This window comes from Hemicordylus capensis, chromosome 3, assembly GCF_027244095.1.
Source record: "Hemicordylus capensis ecotype Gifberg chromosome 3, rHemCap1.1.pri, whole genome shotgun sequence".
Taxonomy (NCBI): domain Eukaryota; kingdom Metazoa; phylum Chordata; class Lepidosauria; order Squamata; family Cordylidae; genus Hemicordylus; species Hemicordylus capensis.
In genome coordinates, this window is record NC_069659.1 from 301,619,491 (window position 1) to 301,647,489 (window position 27,999).

Below are 27,999 nucleotides of genomic sequence, written 5' to 3' on the forward strand. Positions count from 1 at the left end.
AATTCTGAACAAATTCAGTCAAGTTTGATTCCAGGAGGTTTTTCACAGGAGGCTTTTAAAGCCCTTTAACACACATCTCCTCTGGAATAGAGGTGCTGCATTCACATGTTGGCCAGATTTATCCTGAAGTCCCTGCAGGTTATTGGGGAGCAGTTCACACACAAGAAAAATAAAATAAAATAAAAGCAGAAGACATGCTTCACAGTTCTCACTCAGACCTTCTGGGTTGCAAAACAACTTGAACATAAGTGCATTTATAAATGAATGAATAAAATAAATATAATACTGTTTCTTCCAGAAGTTTTTGTAATTTTCTGCCATGAAACAAGCCACTTATAGGACTTTTTAGATAGTTTTTTTAAAGCCAGCAAATTTTCCAAGCTGTTTAAAAATAAATATTCAGAGACTTCTCAGTCCCTCCCCCCCATATCAAAGCCCTATGGCAAGCAGATCCCTATATATCCGGGTGGGGGTGGGGGGTGGGGAAGGTAACCACAAAAAGGAGTTCACACTCTACCTGGCAGCAGGGGGTCTTCTGCTGCAGAGAACAGTGGAGGCCTCTCTGGCTGCCTCCTCCTTCCTGGCTGGCTTGGGCCCTACTGGAGTTCAGGCTTCACAGAGGCCTACACCAGACCTCCGTGGAAGCCCCGCCCACCCGCCGATCAGCTGAGAGGCGGGAGAAAAGGAGCTCTTTGCAGCGTGTCTGCTGCCTGGATTGCCGGCCAGGAGAACAAGCTGGAGAGACGGCGAACAGGGCAAGTGGCTGCGGGGCCTTGGGGCTGGGCAGGGGGCAATGGGAAGTCACGTGAGGTGCCTCTGGGGGGCCCCTCCAGGCAGTGGGGCCCCCAGACAACTGTCTCCCCTTGCCCGATCGTTGTTACGCACCTGACTGGTGTTATGTGAGCCTTTAGGGGACAGGGGACCTTAACCCCTGCTAACTGGGCAAAGAAGAACCTTTTTAACATGGTAATTCTCTTTATTTATTATTATTATTATTGCAATAGCACTTAAATTTATATACCGCTCTATAGCCGGCACTCTCTAAGCGGTTTACAATGATTTAGCATATTGCCCCCAACGTTCTGGGTACTCATTTTACCGACCTCAGAGGGATGGAAGGCTGAGTCAACCTTGAGCCCCTGGTCAGGATCGAACTTGTAACCTTCTGGTTACAGGGCGGCAGTTTTACCACTGCGCCACCAGGGGCTCCATCATCATCATCATCATCATCATTATTATTATTAATAATAATTTGATTTCTATACCACCCTTCCAAAAATGGCTCAGGGTCATTTACACAGAGAAATAATAAATAAATAAGATGGATCCCTGTCCACAAAGGCCTCACAATATAAAAAGAAGCATAAGATAGACACCAGCAACAGTCACTGGAAGTACTGTGCTGGGGGTGGATAGGACCTGTTTAGTAACTGGCCCTATCCACCCCCAGCACAGTACCTCCAGTGACTGTTGCTGGTGTCTATCATGTTTCTTTTTAGATTGCGAGCCCTTTGTGGACAGGGATCCATCTTATTTATTTATTATTTCTCTATGTAAACCACTTTGGAACCTTTTGTTGAAAAGCGGTATATAAATATCTGTTGTTGTTATTTATCCTTCTATGAAAATCACTGTGAAACCTTCTGTTTAAAAGCTATATTTCCACGTTTGTAGTCCTAGAGAACAGCAAGCAAGTGGGAGGCTGTGCATGTTTTGCACCACTGCACAAGCATGCAAAGAGGCTGGCTCAGCAGCTAGCTGGCTGCCCTGCCTTGAGCCTGAAGGCCAAGTTGCTGGCCAGGCTGGGGGACCCTTGCGGGAGAACAATGTGTGTGTGGTAAACCTAACCAGGAGATGGATTTATGGCTAAGAACAAGGGTCTTGAGAACTCTGTACCTAGACAGCAGATGAGAAGACATACAGCTCATCTGGTCATCATTTTCACAATGGTGAGCTGTATTTATTCTCAAATTATCCAATTTTTATTTTTTTAAAATATGCATACATAATACCAATAAAAGTATGTAAATTTTATGCAAAGTTGAGACTTTTTTTTAGTGAAAAGCATTTTCTATTTCCACATTGTTGGTGTTTGATATAGAGTTTTTTCACCACCTGAACCTTGAAATTTCTGTAATTTCAACACTCAGGCCTAGTTTTCACAAACAGCAGATGACATGCTAAGCAATGACTCAGCTGTGCCACTTCAGATAGGAAGGGTTTCAGTGATGGAATGATCACCCACAAAGAAGATTCCCACTCACACAAAAGGCTAGTCTAGAATTCTTCTCCCTGATGTCTAGGTTCCTGTGCACAGGGATGAAACATTAATTCATGTGAGTCCGCAAGTACTATATACCAGTGGTGGCTGGTAGCTCCTGAGATGGTGGGGGCTCTAGGCAGGGCAGGTGATGGGTGGAGCTAGAGGTAGTAAAAGGTGGGACAAACTCTGGGTTGCACAGGAGGCAGGGCCCATTGTGAGCAGCCATGGAAGCAGAAGCAGAACCAGAACTAGGTGGGTGTCTTAGCAATAAATGGCAACGTTAGATTTGCATCAACACACACATGCATAAATCTTAATTGCTCATCAGCAGAGATACAGAGAGATATGGACAACACCAGTTGCTTTTATGAAGAGTAAATGCATTCTGAAGTCACCTTTCTGCCTTTCTGATTATTTCAGATGAGTAAATAAATAATAGAACTGTGAGGCGGTGTGGTACAGTGGTTACCATGCTGGACTAGACTGGGGAAATCCATATTCAAACCACGTGCAACATTCTAGACTAGGCGTGTGAGCAAAACTGGTTTGCATGTTTCGGTTCAAATTTGAACTGACCTCAAACTGGGGTGGGTAGGTTCAATTTTGGTTTTGGTTTTGTTTGAATCCCCCCACCCAGGTTCAGTTCGAATTCAAACCCAACTCGAACTGGTTCTAAAAGGTTCTACTTAGAGTTTAATGGGGACTCAAACTGGCTCATTAATCCCTATGCAGAGCACCTAGGGGCACAAACTCAGGGGGTGGGGTGGGATGGTAGGAACCCATGGGTGCAAACAACCACCAAAACCCCAAAGCAGTCGGACAATTTTGCAATTTTTAATGATTCTTTGAAGATTTTTACTTTTTTTTTCATTTTCCCCATAGGGAATAATGGGGATTTGAGCCTGCCTCATCTGCCCCTTTTTGGGGTGCCTGGGCACCCCAACATGGGTTCGCGGGCAAGGCAGGTCTGGCCACAACTCCCCCCTCAAGCTCAAAGCTGATGGGGTTCATGGGTTTTACTATTATTATTATTTATTATCATCATCATGATCATCATCTCTCCAATGCATTCATTCATGGATTCTATTCCGAACAGCATCCATGAGTCCACATACAGGTCACTAGGTCAGGTCACACAGGTTGGATTTCTTAATGGAATCCCATGCATGCACTGAAGACGTGTGCCAGAAGGGCCCGGCTGAGGCTGACGAGGCACCTGCTCCACCGCAGCAGACTCAGCCCCGAAGGACCCAGAACTGGACTCCGCCATGACAGGGGCATCATCAGGGGAGCCCCTACTGAGTGGCGAGAGAGGGACAGTCTGGCTGCACTCCCAGCCATTGAGCCCCTGCCCTCCGCCCCCACCATGGAAGCAGCTCCCCTGGCAGGAGAGCCCCCCACAGTCCCAGGCTCCACATGGGGCCGCAGCACTGATGGGGCACCTGGACCTGGCTCAGCAGCAGCAGGCTCCTCTGGATAGGAGAGCGCCACCACCTTGCCTGGAGCAAAGAATTCGCTGGTGGGGACCTGTGGGACCCCATGACGTCTTCTCTGCCCCCCACCCTGGCCTCCCATACCAGCTGGGATACCCCTACCACCTCTGCATGCCACCCTGCTATGAGCCTTGCTTGTCACACGGCATTCAGACATCCCTGGTGGCTTTTTAAAACATTTAGATTTTTTTTAAAAAACGGAGGGGGGAATCTAAAAGTTTAAAAAACCTATCAAAACCCCCCTTAATTACCCACCCACAACAACACTACAATACAATGGGGGGCAACTAAAGGGAATCTAAAAAACAAGAAACAACTTGCAAAGAAAGGCAGAGAAAAAATACCTCCCCCAAACCCAACCAAGGAGGCCCTATTTAATGAAAACTAAGGACAAAGGGGGCACTAAAAGGCAACCACTTACAACAACCACATCATCATCTTGAAGAGGTTGATCAGGGGGAAAATCCACACACACACTGATCACGAAAAAAAATCCCTGACTAGTGGCAGGCTGGCAGCACACTCAGCCGAGGCAGGGGTGGGCAGATGAGCAGCCTCCCAGCTACCCACCCACACACCCAAACAGAGAAACACTGAATAAAATAAAATGCTGCTGGAAGAACAGTCTGCAAAAAGGGGGTGCTAGGGGGAATGGGGTGTTGGGGGAGCAAAAAGATTGGGCCAGAGGGGCCTTAGACCAAAGGCCTGTGCCGCTTCTCCCTGGCACTGGCTAGCTGGGCTAAAGCAGGAAGAGACACTCAAATGAGACTGCAGGGGAGGAAATAAAAATCCCAAAAGGACAACAGCACACAGCCAGCCAAACACACCCAGGCAAAATTACTTTGGAAAGGAGGGGAGTTTGAGGGCGGAGCCAAAACAGGCAGGGCAGGAGGACAGAGATCACCTCACCAGCAAAGGCCAGAGACAGGCAGCAAAACCACCACAGCCAAAAAATAAAAAAAGAAAAAGCAGGAAGCAAGCAGCCCTCCATCTCAGCAAGGAGTGCTTTTCTAAGCCCAGAGGCTGGCTTTAAGTTGAATCTCCCTCCTTTGGGAGCCCCTCCCCCTGCCCTCCCTCAGGACCAATAGGGTGCCAGTTCTGCAGGACTGGCAGCACTGCAGAGCCTACCACAAAGCCAGACACATCTGGCCAATCAGGGAAGCAGGTTCTCAGCAAATCACAGCAAGTGACAGAACAGTCACAAAACGGCTACCAGCACCTAAAATGGGCCTCTTTGAGCCTCTTCAAACTGATTTGATAGTACCAGGCTCTGTTTGGTTTGAACTCAGACTGGCATTGCCATAGGAATGCCCTGTTTGGTCCAAGTTCAAACCGGCTCGCACAACCCTATCCTGGACTTCTTGAAGGAAGTGCAGACTATAAATGTGAAAGTAAATAAATATCTACAAGCCAACAGTAAAGCAGAGACCCGCTACAGACCCATTACATTCTGAAGTTACATAGTAGCTCTGCATACATACATAAATCACATGAATCAAGATACATGCATCAGATGGTAACCTCCAGGTTTGACTAATGCAATGTTCTCTATGTGGGGCTGCCTTTGTATGTAGTTCGGAAACCTCAGTTAGTTCAAAATGCAGCAGCCAGACTGGTCTCTGGGAAAACCCAGAGAGAACATATTATTCCTGTTCTTAAAAAAGCTGCTTAGGCTGCCAATATGTTTCTGAGCAAAATACAATGTGCTGGTTATCACCTTTAAAGCCCTAAATGGCTTAGGTCCAGGCTACCTTAGAGAGCACCTTCTGTATGATCTCCACTGCACGCTGAGGTCATCCGAAGAGGCCAGTCTCCAGTTACCACCGGTACATCTGGTGGCGACTCGGTGCCGGGCCTTCTCTGTAGCTGCTTTTGGTCTATGGAATGTACTCCCGGCAGATATCTGCAGTTTGGGCTTGTTGTTGGCTTTCAAGAGAGCCCTAAAGACTTACTTGTTTGGCCTTGCCTTCCAAGGTTTGTAAATTGTTTTTAAGTATTTTGCATTGGTTTTAAATGGCTCTGAACTCTTAGATTTGTTTTTATATTGTTTTCACTTATTTGTTTTAAATGGTGTTTGTTGTTGTATGTTACTTGTTGTGCACTGCCCAGAGCCTTTGGATAGGGCAGTATAGAAGTGTAATAAATGAATGAATGAGAACAGGGGGGAATCACAGCTTCTTCAATGATGCTTGCTGAAGCTATGAGCCATATCTAGTAAATTACAGGACACCATGGGAAGCAAAAATGTATGAGGGGACACCCTCTCCCTACTCCACACCTGCTGAACAGCTGGGTGCCACTCTTTGCCCACCTTCGGTGCCCACCACTCAACCTAGGTGGCTGTCCTAACAAGCAACAAAAATTGGTTATTTATTTTTGCAAACCACCTTGGGACTTTGGTAACCAGGTGGTATGCTTTAAACAATGCTTTAAACACATTATTACAGATAATGGCCACAGTACCTGGTTAGCTCTCTGCACAGCAAACTGAGTTTTTAAAATTATCTTCCTTCCAACAGAATCTATTCCTTCTCTGCACCACATCCACATAGGCCACTTATGCAATTATTTGAAAAGCCATGCATATGATATGTCTATGCATAAGCCCTAAAAGTCCTGCATATCTAGTCCATGCATATGCCCTAAGCAAACTTTCTGGCTCCTTATCCCAGTTTCTAATCTAATTAATCCAGTCTAATTAGATGTCCATCCATGCCCCCCTTTTCGCTCTCTCTCACCAAGCCTTGCCATCCATGCTCTTCTTCTCCTTCTCCTTCTCCTCTCTCTGAGACTTGCCATGTGTGCCCCCTTTTCTGTCCCTGTCTCTCTCGTGCACACACCGAGCCCCTCTCTTTCTCTCTCTTGTCTAAGGCTTGCCAACCATGCCCCCCTTTTCTTTCTCTCTTCTTTCTTGTATCTCTTGCCAAGTTTTGCCATCTATTCCCCCATTTCTCTCTCTCAACCCTTCCCTTCCCTTCCCACAAACAAAAACAAACACAGGTGATGTGTTTAGAAAACCAAAGAACATTTTGCCTAGAAAAGCTCATTTTAACTTAAAGTAACCTAGCCCAAACTCAGGGACATCACTGCCTCTCATGCACGGTGGCCAGAACCTGAGGGGTATACTCGTGGGTCAAATGGGCCGTAACCCAAAATTTGGCTTTTAAAAAGCCAATCTCTCATGATTAACATCATTATCTCTCTCTAGCTAAATTGGATCCATGAAACTTGTTAACACAGCTAAGCTTCCCAGGCTAAGAAAACAGGAACTAACCAAATAAGGAGTAATCACCCAATGAACAATGAATCAAGCATTCGCATGCGTACTAGATACTTGGACCACCATACTGTGTCTAGGGTGTCAGCACCATTTAGATTGTTTGTATAAATGTAAGATGCACCTGTAACCAAACTTTAATTGGTTTGAGAGCATGAGCCTATTGATTACCTATTGCTATCTGCAGAGCAATAAAACCTCAATTAATAATTCCCAATCCTTGTGTCTGACTGATTGGTTAAGCGGACCCAGGAACAAGCCCCACCACATCACAGGGATATCAAACTTACAACCAGTGAACTCTCCCAAGCAGAGAGCTTCCTCCAATCCCTCCTCCCTGTGCTTGTAACTTTCTGTTTGGGTCTTACTGGTGGGAACAGCCTGCTAATCAAGGTGTTCCAGTCAGTCTGATTTCTAAGGGGTGCCGATCCCCCAAAGGCAGTAAAAATTGATTTTAAAAATGCACTTCCTTATGGCTTCAGGGGTTGTATTTTCTATTCAGTTATTACTTCCTTGAGTGGGCGATGCCAGGAAGCGCCCACTAGGGATTAGAAGCTGAAGCAACTTGATTAGCAAATACATGCAGCCATTTAAATTTGCAAAAAAAGCATTAGGATTGTGCATTGAATCAGAACAATAATCAATTCTGATTGATGCAAGGCATATTGGGGCATTTTCATTGGAAACAATTCTGATGGAAAATGCCATCAGTATTGAAAATAGATTCAATGCAATGCCACATCATATTGACCTTGCTTCAAAGCTATCAGAGGATGAGGTTTCTTGAAGAAAGTAGCTGCCTGAAAGGCAGTGGCAGCAATTCAAATAGCTGCCATTTCCTGCATCTTGTTAGCCGGGAATACACCATGGCAAGAAGCAACATTGCATATTTTCCCTTATGCATTACTGGGACAGGGGGAGGGGAATAGCCAGACCTTTTAACTACAGGGTGTGACCATTTCCCCCCAGTAATGCACCAGGAAAATGATGCAACATAATGACTCTTCTTCTTGTCCTGGTGCATTCTAGAGCAAAAGGAGGAGGGAAACATGCCAATTTGAATTGCTGCCACTGTGATTACCTTTTGGGTAGCCTCTTTCTTCAGGGAGTGCCAGATCTTCAGTAAAGGTAACCCCCCCCCGCCCACCTGCCCAATGGATTGAGCTGATACTGATATATTGGTTCAATACGATCCAGGACACCCCCAATATCCAGTGCAGTATTCAATCATTACCTGGATCAGGTCAATATTGATCCCAACAATGATCACTATGCACAGCCCTAAAAATTATTAATATGGTTCCATTCCTTCATGTTAACAAGGTTACGTTCTACCTGACAAATGGCTAGTCTGCAGACAAACTTGTAAAATAATTAACTCATAAAATATCTCCAGCTTATTATGGCAACTCAAATATGTCTACTCCACATTGAAATATGTTGTCTACCAATTTAATATTACCACCATATTTATCCACCCATTTCTTATACACAAGAGAAAAGAACACCTACCCTGAGGTTAAAGTGAAAGTCTGTTTGCTACAGGAAGAAGGGGAGGTGTGTGTGTTCACTGTGGAAAGTACATTCTGCAGTGACAATTTTACAGATAGTATCACTTACTGAATAATTGGAAATGGGTGTGTTAACCAGGAGATTTTCCAAATGGTGATTTACTCCTTTTTCGCTATGCTTAGGATGGGGGGATTCATACAAAGGAGGAATTTTCAGAAAGTTCCATATGGCATCAGCAAGGTGTTCATACAGCCAGAAGCATTATTCAGCTTTTTTCTTGATGATTTGCCCTTAACATAGTATATGCATCCTAAAGAAGTTGCACTTTTGAAAAAAGTTGCATTCAACATTTGTGCCAGGGCTCAGTCCTGGAGCTTGTTTTAAACACCACGGCTATGTTCTGAAGTATGTGAAGTAATTTAAGACAGAAGATGAGTGTCTCTAAGAACATACAGAATGTAGAGCTAGAAAAGGACTTGACATATCAGCCAAAGCTGAGGAAAAGTGCTCCTGGCCACTGCCTCAAGCAGAGAAACCAGAGAGAGTTGTAGATCCAGGAGCATTCCCAAGCCACATACCTGATCTTTCAGGGGGAGTATAACCCCATCGAGATCTAAACCATCTATCTCTCAGGTCCTGACTTATTATCAGGCAGCTGCATTCCAAACTAGGAAGTCACACCCCAGAGGACAACAGGACTTGCCCCTCCCATCTTTGGCCTCAAAACTCTCATTGAGGAAAATTCTGGAGCTGCACCCTTTGTTGATTTTACCCTGTTATTATGGGATCTTCAAAAGCTAATAATTCAAGAAATACTAGATGGGTTGGGTCCCCCCCCCGCCCCAGAACAGCATAGTATTATGCTTCAGCATATACATGAATTAAAAACAACAACAACAATGTAAAGAGGCATTACAAAAATATTACTTGGTGGCAAAAAATGTGTAGCAAACAGTGGTTTCTAGAGTTTAAGGGTTTGCTTTTAAACTGCTATATCTCAGCCATTTTACATCACATCTGCACCACATTTGAAAGGTTGATTCTCTTGTCATCTAGTTAATGCCTGCAAATGGTCAAGCAGATTTAACATATGGCTTCTGTTTTATGACCAATAGAATGTGCAGGGCTTATAATGCAATGTTGAAACCATTCCTCATCTTAACTATACTGGTACTATTGTGCCAGTATAATCATTTGATCAACTTGATGAGGAAATATAGATTATTTGCAAAGATCAAAGTAGGGCAGATTCAAGCTTTTTAAAAAACATACTCACTATAGTACATCATGATAAATAACAGGAAAATAATTTCAGAAGATCTGACAAGATATGTTTACATATGAGGCTTATTATAAAATGAAGAACAACTAGGGTTTTCATCCCCCAGCTGGGCTGTACAATTTTATTGCACAGAAGGTTCTTGCAGAGGTGGGGCATTAATACCCTGACAAGGAGGCAGAATCATGTTGAACTGAGTCTATCAAATGTTTCTTGTGGCATCAGGACAGTCAGGCCTGGTGAACTAAATTTTTATTAGTAAGCATTAATAAGCAAGATCCCCTTTATTTCTAACAACTTTATTAGGCAGTGTCAGAAAAGTTTAAGAACACATGGGATCAGGGCTAATGTAGAATGCACAGCCACCAAGACTTTGAAACAGCAGTAAGATCTAGACTATATGATAAAAAGTGTGAAATTAAAGCCTGCCCAGTCTGTGAAAATGGGGAAGGGCTCTGCAAACAAAAAAGAGTTATTTACAAAATTAAGGTAAAAGGTACAGTGTGCTGTTAAGTCGCTTTTGACTCCTGGCGCCCACAAAGCCCTGTGGTTTTCTTTGGTATAATACAGGAGGGGTTTACCATTGCCTCCTCCCATACAGTATCCGATGATGCCTTTCAGCATCTTCCTATATCACTGCTGCCCGATATAGGTGCTAGTGGGGATTTGAACCGGCAACCTTCTGCTTGTTAGTCAAGCATTTCCCTGCAGAGGCGTATGTAGAGTGGGCAGGCAGGGCACGTGCCCTGGGCGGCACTTGAGGGGGGATGCAAAAATGCCACTGACCCCCCCTCCCGGCGCCCCCCCCCCCCATCTTTAGCTTTTTTGGGCACCCTGAGTGCTGCCGCAGCGCTGCATCTCCGCTCTGGGCACCACGCTGCTGCTCATTGGCCTTGCCATACCTCCTGGCACTCTTGAGCAATGAGCTGGCAGTAGCGGGCTTCTTCTGGGGCTCAGGGTGTCTCAGTCTCGGCTGGAGTGGGGTGACCCTCCCACACATCACCGACAGTAACCTGGAACTGGGAGAGCGGGCGGCGGGCAGCAGTGACAGCCTAACTTTTTTCACACTGAATAGCCCCTGGCAAGAGAGAAAGAGAGGCTCTTCTCAGCTCGAGGGAAGCCCGGCTAAGGCAGGGTGCTGGGGATGCATGCGCGTCACCTCTGAGGGGAAGGGAGCTGGGCAGATTCCAGGCGGGGCGGGCACAGTGGCAGCAAGAATGAAGCTCCCCTTGAGTCGTGTGTGTATGTGCTCGAGAGAGTGAGGGAACTGGTGCCATGCCCCGTGCCCACTTCTTTTCCTCCCCATGAACCACCATCAAGGTAGCCCCTTCTCACAGACGTGCAGAGCAGTGAAACAGAGGAGGAATCCCAGTTCCAAATTCCAGTTTGGGGAAGTAAAAAGAACCCTGTGGTTTGGTGGTGAGGGGCCGTGATGGTTGCATGCATCCAGACATTGCCCGAAATGGGAGTGATAGGTCTCCTGGTAACCTGTAACTCTGGCTTCATGCAATATCTGGATGCAGCCTCTCCATATTTGCTGGTCCTCTAGTAGGAGCTGCTCTGGCACAGCTGCCCTTTGCTAGTGAGCCACCAAGGCGGCATTGAAGAGCGGTAGAAAGACGTTCGTCATAGTAAGAGGCAGTCTCCACTGAGGCTCTGCGACCTGCTGCAGTCGGGGGGGGGGGGTTTGCCCACAAAGGCTACCATCTCCACATTCCTCCCACCAACCTGGGATGCAACCCCTGAGTACGTCCCTCCAGACACATGCCCTTGAAGGGAATTAAGTGGGCAGAAGAGAGGCCTGAACTCCAATCCCCCACAGATGCCAACCCGCCTTTCCCCATGGCGTAGTCACTGCTGGAGCTTTTCATGTTCCCGGGACGCTTCTGATGCCACCAGACACTGCCGTGGCCTGCCAGAACTCCAGGGAAGTGACAAGAACGATCCCCTCTCATCCCTTGCTGAGAAAGGACTGAGTTTGGGGTGGGGTGAGAACAGCATCAGCAGCTCGAGCCCCGCTCCCAGACAGCCCTCCAGCCAATGGCTGGCCAACTCATGCCTCTCTACAGCATGAGCGGAGGGAAAAGACAGATGGCCGACTCAATGTCCCATGGCAAATCATACGTCTGTCATCGTGCTTGCAAAGCTAAGAGGAAGCAGCCATGATGGAAATGCAAATATGAACAATTAATCATACAGCACATCAGCACACCCACAAACAGATAAATACTGTACAAATGGTGGAAAATATTGTTAAAAGGGCAGCCAAAGTTTCTTCTTGGGAATACAGAGGGCAGGCCATAGAAAGAGCAAGAAACCTGGCAGAGGTTAATGGATCTAAATTCCCCTTCAGAAGAACAGGGGGGACAAAATATGTAGCAGGACTGCCTGTTCTGAAGATCCTTTGATTTCAGATCATTTTATTAGGCAGTGCCAGAAAAGTGCAAGGAAACGAGGGAGCGAGGCTAATGTGGTCTGCCAAACAGCCAAGACTGTAAAGCAACAGTAAGTAAGACCAAGATGATGTGACAAAAAGGATGAAACCAAAGTCTGTCCAGTTTGTGAAAAGGGGGGAGGGAGTTGTCTACTGTCCAGCTTTAAAGAACATTGAGCAGACTTGGAATACATCAATAGGGAAAGACCATGGTCAAGACATAGGAAAAATCAACAGGAGGGATTTTAAATGCCATTTAAAGTGTGTATTCTGGAGTCAGAACATTGCACGCTCAAAAGAAATGAGAGAAGCGTCACATTTAGGCAAACCGAGGCCTGAGGTTCGTGGCAAGGAAAAACTGAAAGAAACTTTGAAGTACATAGGTCATTAAGGGGTGTGTAAAGGAATTTGTTCTCTTACCCACCTCCCCCCGCCTTTTTTTTCTTCCCTTGATAAGAAGGCATCGCTGTGAGTTATCTGTCTCTGCTTGATTTGATTGGGAAGATCTTCAATTGTAAGAATGCAGTTTAAACAGTGGAATATCCAAGACTGAAGCTTACGTGTTTACGTTGAAACGTTTGTTTTAAGTTTTTCTTAAAACTGATGCGTTCAGTCCCGCCACTTCTGCCAGTAGCCTCATATTTTCTCCGCCTTCTTAAAAAAAACAAATCAAGAGCAGCAATTTATTGACAGAACAATAAACAAACCCCTCCACACCTTTGTCTCTTCGCCCCATAGTGCTTCGACAGCCAAGTGCAGTGTGCAGCCCCTCCCCAGATGTGTGGCTGGCAAGCCAGGCCCCTCTTCAGAAGTCATAGAAATCCTGTTGCTCTGCTGAGAAAGGAAGCATGTTGCTTTCTTGGTCTGCTTCTGGAGTTGGGTTTCCACCACCATGCTTGGAAAATGATTCTCAATGAGGTTGGTAGCCACTCAATAGACCAAACTGTTCTCGTGCATCTGAAGCTTTTCAATCTTCTCCAGGCCCCCGAGCTCTTCAATTGCAAGGCACAGTTTTTCCATCTTGCCTATCTTCTCCACCATCACAAATAGATTGTTGATGGTATCGAGGATCACGATGGTTTTGCTGTCTCTGACAGTCAGTAAGTTTAGAAGAGGCTGTAGGACACCTGCCTGGACCAGTTTCACCACTTGCTCTACAGTGGCTCCAGTTGTGAAGTTGGCAACTGCCCAGATGGCATTTTTCTGAGCTTTAAATTCTCCCTGTCCCAGCAGCTCCATCAAGGGAGGCAGCAGCCCACAGGTGATCAGCTGCTGGATCTGATTGGGGGGCCCTGCTGCAAGGTTGCTCAGAGTCCAGGCCGTCTCCTTCTGAACTGTGTGCTTCAGGTGCCATAGGAGCTGGGGCAGGACCGACAGCAGGCTAGCATCAATGGCTGTCTGCGTTTGCTCATCTGATCCTGTGACGATGTTGCACACTGCTCACAGCGATAGCATCAGGATACACAGTTCTGGAGTACCCATGAGCTGCATCAACCATGGCAGTATCCCCGTCGCCAGCACCACATGGATGCAGTCATTGGACCCATCTGTCAGGTAGGAGACAGCCCAACACCCATCCGAGAGGATCTCTTTGTCTTCATGTTATATATCTCTTTGTCTTCATGCTATAATTGAACGGATGGGTTCCAAAGAACCTGGGCCCCCAGGTTCCAGAGGGCCCCCCCCACTCCATCCCTACCTATTTCCTTCATTATCTCCCTCACTCTGAGGGGCCACTGGAGAGAGGGGTGAAACACCCCCCCCCCAAGCTACATCCCTGCGTCCACAGTCTGCCCCCTCCATCGGGTCTGGAGACCGGGAAGTCCAACCATTCCTTTTCAACAGGGGGTGCTCTACTCGTGCGCAGCATTACAGAGCGCGCCCAGACGTCCCGCTCTGGGCACTGGTGCACCTGACAGCTTCACCGTCCTCCCCCTCTTCCTGCTGTGGGTGTTTGTCCCAAGAGGCAATGGCCGTGAGCCTGATGGTGGGTGTTTCTATGGTTACAAGGCATAGCAGAGAATTCCAGGTGTTGTTGACTACAACTCCCAGCATCCCCAGCCAAAGGTCATTGCAGCTGGGGATGCTGGGAGTTGTAGTCAGCAGCCTCTGGGAAGCCCTCTTAAAAGGAATGCTACTGGGGGCCCCAGTCTTGTGATTGCAGAAAAGTCCGCCATCAGGCTGACAGAGTTGGCCTCTTGGGAAAAAGACCGTAAACAAGAAGAGGGCGATGCTTTCGGGAGCATCCGTGCCGGGTCAGGAGTTCTGGGCACGACTGGGAGGCTGTGCCCAAGTACAGTGCCCCCTCATTGATTTAGTTGTCTTTTTCGGGAGGATCCCATCTTTCATTGATCTGCTTTGAATTGCGTTCTTTCTCCTGGAACGCATTGGACGTCACACATTCTCTGGGTTTTTTTCAGAGAGTCGTGAAGTGCAGCTGGCTGACCATCAATGCTTCTGGGCCCGGCAGATTGCCGGCCAACAGCCCAGACCAGTCAGCTCCTGGGAGCTAAGGTTGTGCCTTAGGAGAAGCCTGTTGGAAATGCAGAGGGTGGCCCTTCCATGAGGCGGGGGTGAGGCAGCCACATCAAGGGGCAGGGCTTGGGGGTGTCTGCTCAGCAAAGCACTCTCCGCCTCAGGAAGCCGCCCACCACTGCTCAGGTCCACTCAGCCGCGCGGCTCTTGCTCTGCCTATTTCAAACACAGGGAGCTGGAAAATGAATCATGGAAAGTGTGGAAACACCCCCACCACCCCGCCATTCCTGTGCTTCTGTTCCAGCCCTCTTTCTTTCCTGGAGGCCGGGAGAGCAGGGAAAGCATCGCAGCGGCCGGATGGGGCTGAGTGGTGGCTCCCACTACTGCCCCGCTTCCCAGAGAGGGGGAGAAGAAGGGCCCGAAGCTCTCCTCTGGCAGCTGCAGGGCCCTTTCAAAGTCTGCAGCAGGGAGGGCTGTGGGGTGGCCAGAAAGTAAAGAAAGAGGGAAGTGGGGAGAAGAGAAAGGAGAAGAAAGGGAACCATTCTCAGAGAGGGAGAGGGAAGAGGGAGAAGGAGGAGGAGGAGGTGTCCTGTCCACCAAGTGGTTCACAATCTAAGGAGAAAGACAAAGACCACAAACCTTTCGAGACCTCTTCAATGTGCAAATGAAAGAAAGCAGAAAACAGCTGTTAAAAATAGCAAACGTTTCGAAGTTTGCTATCTTTGCCGCAAATCCTTTGCTATCTTAAACATCTGCTTTATGTCTTATTGTATTTGCACTGCATGAAAGAGGTCTCAAAAAGCTTGTGTTCTTTTGGGGAATGCATATTTCATTGCCATTATACCATCTTCTAGAAAGACAAAGGTCAACCATAGCAACAGGCCCTGTCAAAGATGCTGTGCTGGGGTGGACGAGGGCCATTTGGGCCCCGCCGGCTGAAGAGGAAAAGAGCCACCCCTTGGAAAGGTACCTCTGTGAGCCACGTGCCCCTCTAAAAGCCTGGTGCTGGATTTGGGAGCCCCCAGGAAGGGTTTCAGAGGGGCATGCAAGGGGGAGAACAGGTGGCCCCGAAGATTCATGCTTCCTTGGGAGGTGCCCAGAACAGTGGCAGGAAGGACCACAGAGTCTTTCCCTCCCAAAAGGCTGTGGGGAAAGGGGTGGGAGGGATTACACCAATTGATAGAATCCTCCTGCAGAGAGAGGTTTTGAGGATGTGGCCAGAAGCACAGTTTGTCCTCCCGCACACATACCCCACCGAGAGACCAAGGCTGAGAGGGAAAACCCATTTATTGAATCAGGGGATTGGAAGAAAATTCCGGAAAGGGGGGGATATTAACTCCCAGTCTAGATGGAAAGAGAAACTTCTTGTACCAGAGATGTCTAACAAAGTTGACAAAGTTCCTCATCAACGACTCCTGAGGAAACTTAGCAGTCATGGGATAAGGGGACAAGTACATGTATAGATTGCTAACTGGTTGAAAGACAGGAAACAGAGGGTAGGTATAAATGGAGAGTTTTCGCAATGGAGGGAAGTAAGAAGTGGGGTCCCACAGGGATCTGTACTGGGACCAGTGCTTTTTAATTTATTCATAAATGATCTAGAAGCAGGGGTAAGCAGCGATGTGGCCAAATTCGCAGATGATACCAATCTCTTTCGGGTAGTAAAATCCATAACTGATTGTGAAGAGCTCCAAAAGGATCTCTCCAAACTGGGTGAGTGGGTGACAAAGTGGCAAATGCGGTTCAGTGTTGGCAAGTGTAGAGTGATGCACGTTGGGACGAAGAACCCTGGCTTCAAGTATTTGCTGATGGGATCTGAGCTGTCAGTGACTGACCAAGAGAGGGATCTTGGGGTCGTGGTGGACAGCTCGTTGAAAGTGTTGACTCAATGTGTGGCAGCTGTAAAAAAGGCCAATTCCATGCTAGGGATCATTAGGAAGGGGACTGAAAATAAAACTGCTAATATTATACTGCCCTTATACAAAACTATGTTGCAGCCACACCTGGAGTACTGTGCACAATTCTGGTGACCACATCTAAAAAAGGACATTGTAGAACTGGAAAAGGTGCAGAAGAGGGCAGCCAAGATGATTAGGGGCCTCGAGCACCTTTCTTATGAGGCTAGGCTACAACACCTGGGGCTGTTTAGTTTAGAAAAAAGACGACTGCGGGGAGACATGATAGAGGTCTATAAAATCATGCATGGTGTGGAGAAAGTGGATAGAGAGAAATTCTTCTCCCTCTCCCATAACACTAGAACCAGGAGTCATCCCATGAAATTGATTGCCAGGAAATCTAGGACCAGCAAACGGAGGTACTTTTTCACACAACGCATAATCAACTTGTGGAATTCTCTACCACAAGATGTGGTGACAGCCAACAACCTGGATGGCTTTAAGAGGGGCTTGGAAAACTTCATGGAGGAGAGGTCTATTGATGGCTACTAGTTGGAGGGCTGTAGGCCACCTCCAGCCTCGGGGGCGGGGTGCCTCTGGGTACCAGTTGCAGGGGAGTAAAAGCAGGAGAGAGGGCATGCCCTCAACTCCTGCCTGTGGCTTCCAGCTGCAGCTGGTGGGCCACTGTGTGAAATGGGATGCTGGACTAGATGGGCCTTGGGCCTGATCCAGCAGGGCTGTTCTTATGTTCTTTTTGAGTGGTGGCTCAAAACCTCTGGGTGCTTGAGACGGCGTCAAATGCTGCCCTCCTTGCATGGATCCTCCTACCTTGTTCTTTTAAAAGGGGGGAAAGAGGGGATCTCATTGCCTCACTGGTGCCCCAATAATCTCAGAGATGGGCAAAATAGTTCTAAAAAGTATTTGAGATACAAAATACCTAAGCAAATGTATTTGGGATACAAAATACTTGTATTTTAAAATACTAGTATTTTAAAATAAATCTTAAAATACAAAATGCAATGCCTGAAAAAAGGAAACAATTTTGAGATGTTTGTTACTCATTCGAACTTGTTTCAATTTCTTTTAAGCAATACAAGTTTTTCAAAGATGCTTTCTTTTACAGAGAGGAAAGAAATGGAAATATGCTACCATTAGTCAGCCACAGTAAATAATAGGGGACACAGAAAGGGAGATATTTGTAAACTACTCTGCAAAACAACCTGCTTTAGCCTTAGGGAAGTTTCAAATTTACACAGGGACTGAACCAGAAGAACTTCCACCTTTTTAGGTCAGGCAAGGTTTCTAGTTGCTGTGTTGCTGCTAGAGGGACAGAGAAATTCTAAAGCCAATGAGCTGTAAGTCCTCTTGCATCCAAAATCGGCGGGGGGGGGGCTGCCCTCTCCCCCCCCCCATGGGCTCCCATGCCACCCTCACCCCTTACTTCCCATTTTTATTCACAGGGACAGTCTCTCTCTTTTTTCTCTTTGATTTTCAAACTTGGCTGGCTGACCAGTTAGCAGAATAAAACTATTCAAACTTCAGGGGGGAAAGAGGGAGGAACAGGGCAGAGAGAGAGAGAGAGAGAGAGAGATATGCTTGGAAGCCAATGGGCTGCCTGCTTGCAATAAAAAGGTGGCTTCTGAAGTAAGAAAACAAAGCAATGATTGGGTGAGATGTATTTTGGTTTCAGCAATATATCTTAAAGATACAAAATACCTGAGCAAATATATTTTAGATACAAAATACTTTCCTGGAAAGTATTTTAGATACAAAAGTATTGAAAATACGTATTTTAAATTCTTGTATTTTAGATACTGCCCATCTCTGAATAATCTCCCTGAGGCAACTGCCTCATCTCACCTCATGAAAGGGCTCTGCTCTCTGTTTCTGTACAGACACATATCTTCTCAGTTAGTGCAGCTGTTGACAGGATAGGCCACATTGCCCTTGGGAGAGAAAACAGATGCAAAACAGAGATTGCATCTCTGTTACCCTGCTGTCTCCTGTTACCATTTCCCTCATCTTCTCTAAGCCACAGACCTACCACTTCCTTGATTTCTCTCTTGTTTTGAATATATTTGGAAACAAAAAATTGTGTTGTTTTTTACATCCTTCACAAGGATCTGTTCAGTGAACATGGTGAGAACCAAAAGTGGCCACATCATCTTGAAATTCATGTCAAAGGAGGGAAAGCTGAATGAAGTCAGATGTATCTCCTTGATTTCAAGAAAGTTGATTTAAATTTAATTAGAATTAATAATTTGAATTGAGAGAAAAATTAGGTAAGTAGGTCTCAATAGCTAGAAATATTAAAGGAAATAAGAGACTAAGAGATGGGAGATTCTGAAAAGTATCTGAAGGTACAATTGCAAACAATTTCCATTGGAAAGAAAGACAGGGGAAACTTGTAAAGAAACTGGTGCTGATGCACAGAGCTGATAAGCAAAAAGGAAGTGTATAGGAAATGGAAGGAGGGGCATACTGGCCAAATTCAGAAGTAATAGGAAACTGGAGGTCCCTTCACCTCTAGCTTCCAAAGATGTACATAGAAATGCAGGAAACCACCGTTTTGACCAAAAAAACAAAACAAAACACCCACAGTTTCCCTCCCCAAACTGTGAAATGAATCTTCAGTTTTGCTGCCTGCACTGCGGTTATGTGGTGCCAGCATTACATCTAAATGCTGGCACCGGTTTTACCCCTCTGAAACCAAGGGAGGGACCAAGCTCCTCCCTCACTCCGGCTCCTATTGGCTGTGTGTGCTGTCCTTCATGAAAGAAGGAAGCCCTCACAACCAGTTTCTGCTCCTTTCTTCAGTCAGTGAGACTGCAGAGAGGTAGCTCTCGATTCCATCCAAATGCGGACAGGAGAGCAGCGGGAGGGGTTTTTGGAACTGTGGGTCCATTGAACCCATGGTTCTGTGTTAACCCATGGTTCATCCAAAGGGGGCGACTGTTACCACACTTGTTCAGACACATGTCAGCTATCAGGGTCTGTAACTATGCTTTTGTTCATGTTGAGGGAACTACTCTGGCAACAAGGTACATTGCAAATGTGCAATTACAGAGGATCATTAGTCTGGACAAAGGAAAATCAATGAGGAGGAGCAACAGACCTGAAGACCAGGCTTGCGACAAATGCAAATATAGTTTATTGAAACAACAGAAATGCAATTCATTTGGCAACTAATGCCAAGACATGGATGGTATTGTGCTGGCAAAAGGCACAGATCTTGAATGCAATTAAAACAGTTAGGTGGGTGGGGGAGAGAGGGTGAAAGACAAAGAGCTAAAAAGACAGAGGTAAAGAGACAGGCATGCGCAATGCCTTGGAAATGCTGAACATCCCCCTTTAGGTCTCCCAGTGAACTATGGCGGATTAACATAGTAGCAAATTTAGCATTTGTTATGTAGCAAATGTAGCAGTGTGGTGTAGTGGTTAGAGTGCTGGACTAGGACCGGGGAGACCCGAGATCAAATCCCCATTCAGCCATGAAACTGGCTGGGTGACTCTGAGCCAGTCACTTCTCTCTCAGCCTAACCTACTTCACAGGGTTGTTGTGAAAGAGAAAATCAAGTATGTAGTACTCTGGGCTCCTTGGAGGAAGAGCGGGATATAAATGTAAAAATCATCATCATCATCATCATCATCATCATCATCTGTGGCCCATAGGGGCCACAGAAATCACCATCAGCCAATTACAAAAAGCAACTTTACTGGGAACAGCCTATATTCTGTGACAATATCTATAATAACAGCAACAACATTGATAATAAAATCCAGCCATCCCAGGTCCTTGGGAAGAACCCGACGTCTGTATACTGTAAAACAAACCAGTCAATAACACCTGTCTGACTGTGTAAATAATAATAATAATAATAATAATAATAATGTTATTTGTAATCGCCATGACCCCACTTTCACAAATACTAAACAAAACAGGCCTCAGATACCAATCATCTAAAACATCAAGTAAAATAAACCATCTGCTGTACATGGACGATCTGAAGCTGTATGGAAAGTCCCAGTCAGAAATCGAATCACTGCTAAACACTGTCTGTATATTCAGTAGCGATATAGCAATGGAGTTTGGACTAGACAAGTGTGCTGCATTAAAAATGAACAGAGGCAAAATAACAAAAACAGAAGGAATAGAACTGCCCAATGGAAGCAACATCAAGAACCTGGAAGAGAAAGAACATTACAAATACTTGGGCATACTCCAGGCTGATAACATTGCACACACTGAAGTTAAAAGAAAAATTTGAAGTGAATACATCAGGAGAGTTAGAAAAATCCTCAAGTCCAAACTCAATGGCGGGAACGCCATACAAGCCATAAACACCTGGGCTATTCCTGTTACCAGATACACTGCAGGAATAATAGACTGGACCCAGGCAGAGCTAGAGACGCTAGATTGTAAGACCAGGAAAATAAAGACCATCAATCATGCTCTGCACCCCCGCCGTGATGTAGATAGGCTACACCTCCGTCGCAGCTCAGGTGGAAGAGGAATGCTGCAAGTCCATCAAACAGTAGAGGAGGAGAAAAGAGGCCTTGAAGAATATATCAAGGACAGTGAAGAAGATGCACTTCAAATGGTCAATAATGAGAAACTATTCAACACCAATGAAACCAAGTAGGCCTACAAGAAAGAACAAGTCAAGAACCGAGCAGAAAAATGGAAAAAGAAGCCACTGCGTGGTCAATATTTGCACAATATAACTGGAATATCAAACAGCACCAAGACCTGGCAATGGCTTAAGAATGGCAACTTGAAGAAAGAAACAGAGGGTCTAATATTGGCTGCACAAGAACAGGCACTAAGAACAAATGCAATAAGAGCAAAAGTCGAAAAATCAACAACAAACAGCAAGTGCTGCCTTTGTAAAGAAGCAGATAAAACCGTGGACCACCTAATCAGCTGTTGTAAAAAGATCGCACAGACTGACTACAAACAAAGGCATGACAAGGTAGCAGGGATGATACACTGGAACATCTGCAAAAAATACAAGCTACCTGTAGCCAAAAATTGGTGGAACCATACAATTGAAAAAGCGGTAGAAAATGAAGATGCAAAAATATTACAGACAAACATCTGCCACACAATACACCAGATATAACTGTAGTCGAGAAGAAAGAAAAGCAAGTTAAAATAATCGACATAGCAATACCAGGGGATAGCAGAATAGAAGAAAAAGAAATAGAAAAAATCACCAAATACAAAGATCTACAAACTGAAATGGAAAGGCTGTGGCAGAAAAAGACCAAAATAATCCCAGTGGTAATTGGTGCCCTAGATGCAATTCCAAAAGACCTTGAAGAGCACCTCAACACCATAGGGGGCACAGAAATCATCATCAGCCAATTACAAAAAGCAACGTTACTGGGAATAGCCTATATTGTGCGATGATATCTATAATAACAGCAACAACATTGATAATAAAATTCAGCCATCCCAGGTCCCTGGGAAGGACTTGATGTCTGGATAAAACAAACCAGTCAATAACACCTGTCTGACTGTGTAAATAAATAAATAATTTTTTAAAAATACCACATATGTCACGGTTTGTGTAGGGGGATGATGCTTAACTTGCAGTGGCAGGGCCTCCAGCATGGCGGGGGTAGGGGCTCCAAAGGCCTTTAGGTCCACGCTCCAAAATTACTTAGGTGCACCTCTGGTTAAACCTTTTGGGGATCTCTCCAGCATAAAGGTGCTGAACTTGCATGCTCCATACATTTTAATGGTAACAATACAGTAAATGATTCAAATCTAGCACTGTGCTACTCCAGGGCTGGAAAACATGAGAGGTGGGGAAGCACAACCAGCTGCTGCTATGAGAACAAATAATCATGTTCTAATGTAGAAGGTGTTCTATTTAACAACTTAATTCAAAATTTTCTTTAAGTCTTCACAGCATCATGGTGAACTGCAGTGAAGGTCTCAAGTTAGATGACAACATAATCATTTTTGAATTAATTCTTTTCAGCCCAGTTTTTGGATGCCTGTTTAACACATTGTCTTGTTGGTGGTGTTCTTCAAACTGGGCAAGTGGACTGAGTCCAGAGTTTACATGATCTGCTTAGCCATGACAGACTACACGTGCTCTTTAACTTACCATTCATCATGGTATTTTCATTATCACCACTGGACGGTAGATGCTATTTGCTTCGTCATGCTTACAATCTATTGCTTCAATTTGCCAATGAGCATCTATACCATCACCTTCACAGCCCTGGACCGGTACATTGCAATCAAGCATCCTCTGAAAACCAAAGTACTAAGGTCTCCACGGAAAGCAGCCATTATCTGTGCATTTTTTTTGGCTCTGTTGTTTTCTTTCTGCAATCCAATACACAGCCAACTTTTCAGAAAAAGAAAAAAGAAAGTATTGGTTTTTTTCAATACTTTCAGTGCTCCTGCAGAAGTGTGGAGTGTCATGTTCGAAACTTTCTTTTTCTCATACCATTAGTAATAGTGACATTTTGTTCCACACAAGTCATCAGATGCCTAAAGAAAAAAAAGAATGCTGGTCCACAGGAGGAAAGATTAACCCAGAAAGCAATCCGTGTGGTCTTGGCGAACATGGGCACATTCATCATATGCTTTGTGCCTTACCGGATCGCCATGCTGGCTGAATACGCAGTGCAAGCAGCTGGAACTGAATGTGGGCTGCACCAAGACCGTACATAGCAGAAACCAATGACACCTAGCATCCAATAGCCATTCTCAACTGAGGGGTTTCTAAGGATGGAACAAGAGCCTCATGGGTTTTGCGGGGGGAGGTTGTGCTCCCCTTGAAATGCCTACATCTATTTCACTTGAGCAAAAGCTCCAAATTCAATGTGTGAGGGAGGGAAGGAGGAGGATTTTCAGTAGCAATGCAGAGATCTACAACTGTCTTGTCCTCCTACACTAAGTATTTCACTGCAGTTATAAAGACAAATTGATTTCCTAAAAATGTGCCTGAACTGGAATTTGTTCCAATATGAAACAGTTGTTGGAGTAGTGAAGCTTTTTGTGAAATTTGATAGCAGCTCTGTTGAGGATATAGCAATGTTTAGGCTCTATCTCCCTCTCTGCTGTAGGCAAGCATATCTGATTCTGGGTGAAAAACACTCAAATGTAGGAAGTAATACAGAGAGACACTGGGGCATCTCTTGCTTCTTTTCACGTTGGGCAATTTACCAATATTGCTATTTGGTCAAGGGCAGATTAAGCCTTTTGCCGCCCGTAGGCAGCCAAGAGTTTTCCACCCCAACCTCAGCGAGGAGGGTAGGAGTTGCGAGGATGAAGCCCCCCCCCCCTTTTAAATGTCTAAATGCCACCACAGCAGCTGCAGGGAACGGGAACCAAGCGGCAAGTCCCACCTTCTACATTAAAATGCTGGGAGGGTTGTGGTGGGGGAAGGAAGTGCCCCCATTTTACTTTAAAGCAGCTTCTGCTGCTGCGTGGAGGAATGAACAGTTAACTGAAACAGCATGGGAGAGCTCTTTCAAGCTCCCCTCCTCCCTAAATGAGTGCACACCCGCAAGCAGCCCATTTTGGTGGAGATTGTTAGCACCTTGATCCCCATCTCCCTTGGCTGCTCCTCTGCCTTGGCTAAATTAGCAACAATCTGGAAGAAAAGAAAGAGAACAGCCCCCAAGCAGCTTCAGTAGTTTAGTAGACATACCAGGTGTCAAAATCCATATATTGTTTTTACAAACAGAAGCACCTGGCTTTGGAATGATGTCACAAGGACCACATGGGTGCATAATGATTGATTGATTGATTCATTCATTCATTCATTCATTCAAAGTTCATGTTCTTTTGTTTACAAACAGAAGTACTTGGCTTTGGAATGAGGTCACAGGGACCACATGTGTCCTTATGTCACAGGACATGACCCCATTTAAACTACAAAAGGGACTATTTTAAATTAATACTTTGGGGATTTACTAAGAATAAGCGGTTTGCTACTTATGGATATTTCTTTGCTGCAGGCTGAATGCTGATTTCTGGGGTTCTTAGGAAGGAGAAACAGTAATTTTATCAACTTGAGTTTATTCTCCAGATGACCATGCTTGAGTTTTCTGATTGGTTGTCATTCATGCTGGTAGGGGACCTAGCAGAACTTGTTTGGTCACTCTTTATGCTGGTGAGTGTTTTTCCTTTGCAGGAATGCTTGATGAGATTATCTAGTGAACTTATTACCCTAGCTTCTAGGGATCCCAACCCTTCCTGTAAATAAGGCAGAAAGAAACTTTTCCGCAAAAAATATAATAGAGTCACTTTATTTAGATTGAAGGCATTTTTTAAATGAAATGATAGACACTATAAATTGACATTTAAGAAAAACACATGAACAAACAGAAGCATTCTGAAGTTGTGTTTTTGGCTTCCTCCCGTTGTATATTTTAAACACAGCATGGCCCACTTTTATGCTAATGAAAGTCTCTTCCACAACTTGATAGGATTATGTGGTGAACTCATCACCCATGCAGCCTGCTCTTGGACTAATTCTTCTGCAAAGGAACAATGAGGCTCTCCATGCAGTGTGGAGAGCTGTAAGGGGTTTCTCAGGGAGAGCAGGCTTGATCAGGGAGAGCAAGCTTTGAGCATACCATGGACAGCCAGGAAAACAAACAAATGGATCATAGAACAAATCAATCCAGAATTTTCACTCAAGGCACAAACGACCGGGCTCAAACTATCAGACTTCAGACACATTATGCAAAAACCCAGCTCCCTTGAGAAGTCCATGATGCTGGGGAAAGTTGAAGGAAAGAGAAGAGGACAACCAGCAGCAAGGTGAATGGACTCGGTTACGACAACAATGAATGCACCACTGAGAGAACTTAAAGGCCAAGTTGAAGGCAGATCATCCTGGATTGAATCTATCTATGTGGTCGCTAAGAGTCGACACCAACTAGATGGCACTTAATCAATCAATCAGTAGTATGTACTGACAAAAACACATCACAAGATGGCAGCAATGTCCAATACTACATTTATATTTAGAAAGGGAATTTATACTGTAGGCATCTGTTTCAGAAATGTTTTATATTTCCTCTTTTCAAAGTCACAGTTCACAGGCATGAGCATTCTTAAATCTTTTTCATGTGGGATCTTTTCTAATGCTTCTTGTGGCTTGTTTGCATCCATGACATCGGTGATCAGATTAAGAACCTGACCCACTGCTTTGCTAGTCAACATCAGCATTTTCAGACTATAAGCAATTATCGTGATAATATGTAGCACTGATTTCAAGCATATCTTTGAAGACAATATTCTAATAAATCTGGAAATATTTCTTTCAGTCGAATTGACACATTCATGTGAATCCCCCCAGCTTATACCATACATCCAATGCAGGGATCATGCATGTAACTTCTAAGGACGTATGTAGAAATTCCATACACAGCTGCTCTCACAAGGCTTTTCATTGCTGATCTTCTTTTCCTTGCGGGGATGTATTCTATTGGTCCAGGGTAGAGAAGCATGTTTGTAGAGTCACAGACCCACCTTCAGGGCATGCCAGGGCATATTCTAGGGTGGGGGGGTGGGGGAGCCAGAACCTCCAGGGTAAGGTTCTGACCATTTCTGGTGATGTAAGCCCCTCCTTAGACCATTTCCTGTGATGTAAGGGCCTTCTGACAGCTCCAATGACATAAGCACCCACATGGTCTGCATGACATCATTCCAAAGCCATATGCTTCTGTTTGTAAACAAAAGGACATGGATCTTGACAACTGGTATGTCTCCTACACTACTAACAACCACATCAGTGATGGTGGCTTCTTCTCTTCCCCTCCCCAGTCCTGACTCTATGGGTGCATGCTGACTTATGCCCATGCTCTCTTGTGCGCATAGCTCTGAACCATATTTGTGAAGACTCAGGAAAAAAAGAAAAGAAATAGAGAGAATTTAAGAGGGGTAAGGAAGCCCCTAGCTTTGATTGTTAAGATAACTGCAATTCAAAATGCCGAGGGTAGCTTAAATCCTCTCCCCTCACTGAGAATGAAAGTTACAAACAGAGAGAGAGGGGAGCACACCTCCTCTTTCTCCATTATGAAATTTTGTGGGGTAGGGAAGAGAAAGTGGGGGAAAGAAAGAATAGGGTGGAGAAGAGTTCCACTACAGCTTCTAACAAAGGGGGTGGAACTGAAACAAGGGAAAAGTAGTCAGATGACTCTGAAGTGGTTGAGGACGGAGTGGGTGTGTCATTGGGGATCTTTACTAAATCATAAGTGCATGAGAGTGAAACAAATGGGGGGGGGGAGGAGAGAGAGAGAGAGAGAGAGAGAGATGCTTTGCATTCCCCCTCCTGCTTGTTTCCAAAACATATGATGGGTATTTAGTTGGAGATCATGGGGAAAGAGAATTGGCAGTAAGATGAGGAAGGGTGTCTTAGAGATACCATATTATGCCTGTTTTAAAGCAATTGCATTGGCTGCCAATAAGTTTCCAGGCAAAATACAAAGTGTTGGTAATTACCTTTAAAGTCCTAAACAGAGAGCGCCTTCTTCTGTATGATCCCCACCTCACATTAAGATCACCGAGAGAGATCCATCTCATATGCTGCCAGCTCATCTGGCGATGACTCGGGAGCAGGCCTTCTCTATAGCCGCTCCTGGGCTGTGGAATGCACTCCCTATAGACATTCAAGGTTTAATATCTTTACCAGCCTTCAAAAGAGCCCTAAAGACACATATTTTTTGCCAGGCCTTTAGTAATCTCTGAATGTTTTAAATTTTTTAATTGCAGTTTAAATTTTTAATTGCTGTAATCTTTGAATGTTTTAAATTTTTAAATTGCTGTTTTATTAGTTTGTTTTATTTTGTTTTTATTGTGTTTATTTTTGTGAACCGCCTAGAGCCTTTGGAGTCAGGCAGTATATTAATTCATTAATATAATAATGAACTATGGGAAACACCTATATCGGGCAACAGCGATATAGGAAGATGCTGAAAGGCATCATCTCGTACTGCGCAGGAGGAGGCAATGGTAAACCCCTCCTGTATTCTACAAAAGAAAACCACAGGGCTCTGTGGTCACCAGTGTTGGAAATTCTCTGTGGTGAGAGAATCCCTTTCTCATTATAGCAGAGTGCACAGAGGCACAACACAGCGGAAATTTAGTTAGGCATGCGTGTGTGCTGAGAGTAAAGTAACTTGGAGCCAATTCATAGTTTCAAACCAATATAAAAGGCATTTATTAAGGAACTCCATTCTAGATAGGAAAGTGAGGAGTTAGGATCTCTAATCTATCTATCTAGCTGGATGCAGATGGATTCTGCATCCTCTCTGCACATATGGTGCAGGGAGAGAAGCTTGCCATGTTGCAAGGTAGGCGGGCAGGTAGGAAGAGAGAGAAGGAGGAAGGAAG

The 27,999-nt window shown here is 45.1% G+C and overlaps 1 protein-coding gene and 2 pseudogenes across 1 annotated transcript in view; 2 read left to right on the forward strand and 1 right to left on the reverse strand.

Moving 5' to 3' along the window:
* The first annotated feature begins 941 nt into the window (after positions 1 to 941).
* LOC128349196 (G-protein coupled receptor 35-like) overlaps positions 942 to 27,999 on the forward strand; it is a 47,679-nt gene continuing 20,621 nt past the window's right edge. Inside the window, exon 1 of the mRNA XM_053305227.1 lies at positions 942 to 966. The gene's annotated coding sequence lies outside the window, so the exon portion shown is untranslated. The remainder of the gene's footprint in view (positions 967 to 27,999) is intronic.
* Positions 12,733 to 13,860, reverse strand: LOC128350609 (importin subunit alpha-1-like; annotated as a pseudogene).
* On the forward strand, positions 22,551 to 23,322 carry LOC128350610 (G-protein coupled receptor 35-like; annotated as a pseudogene).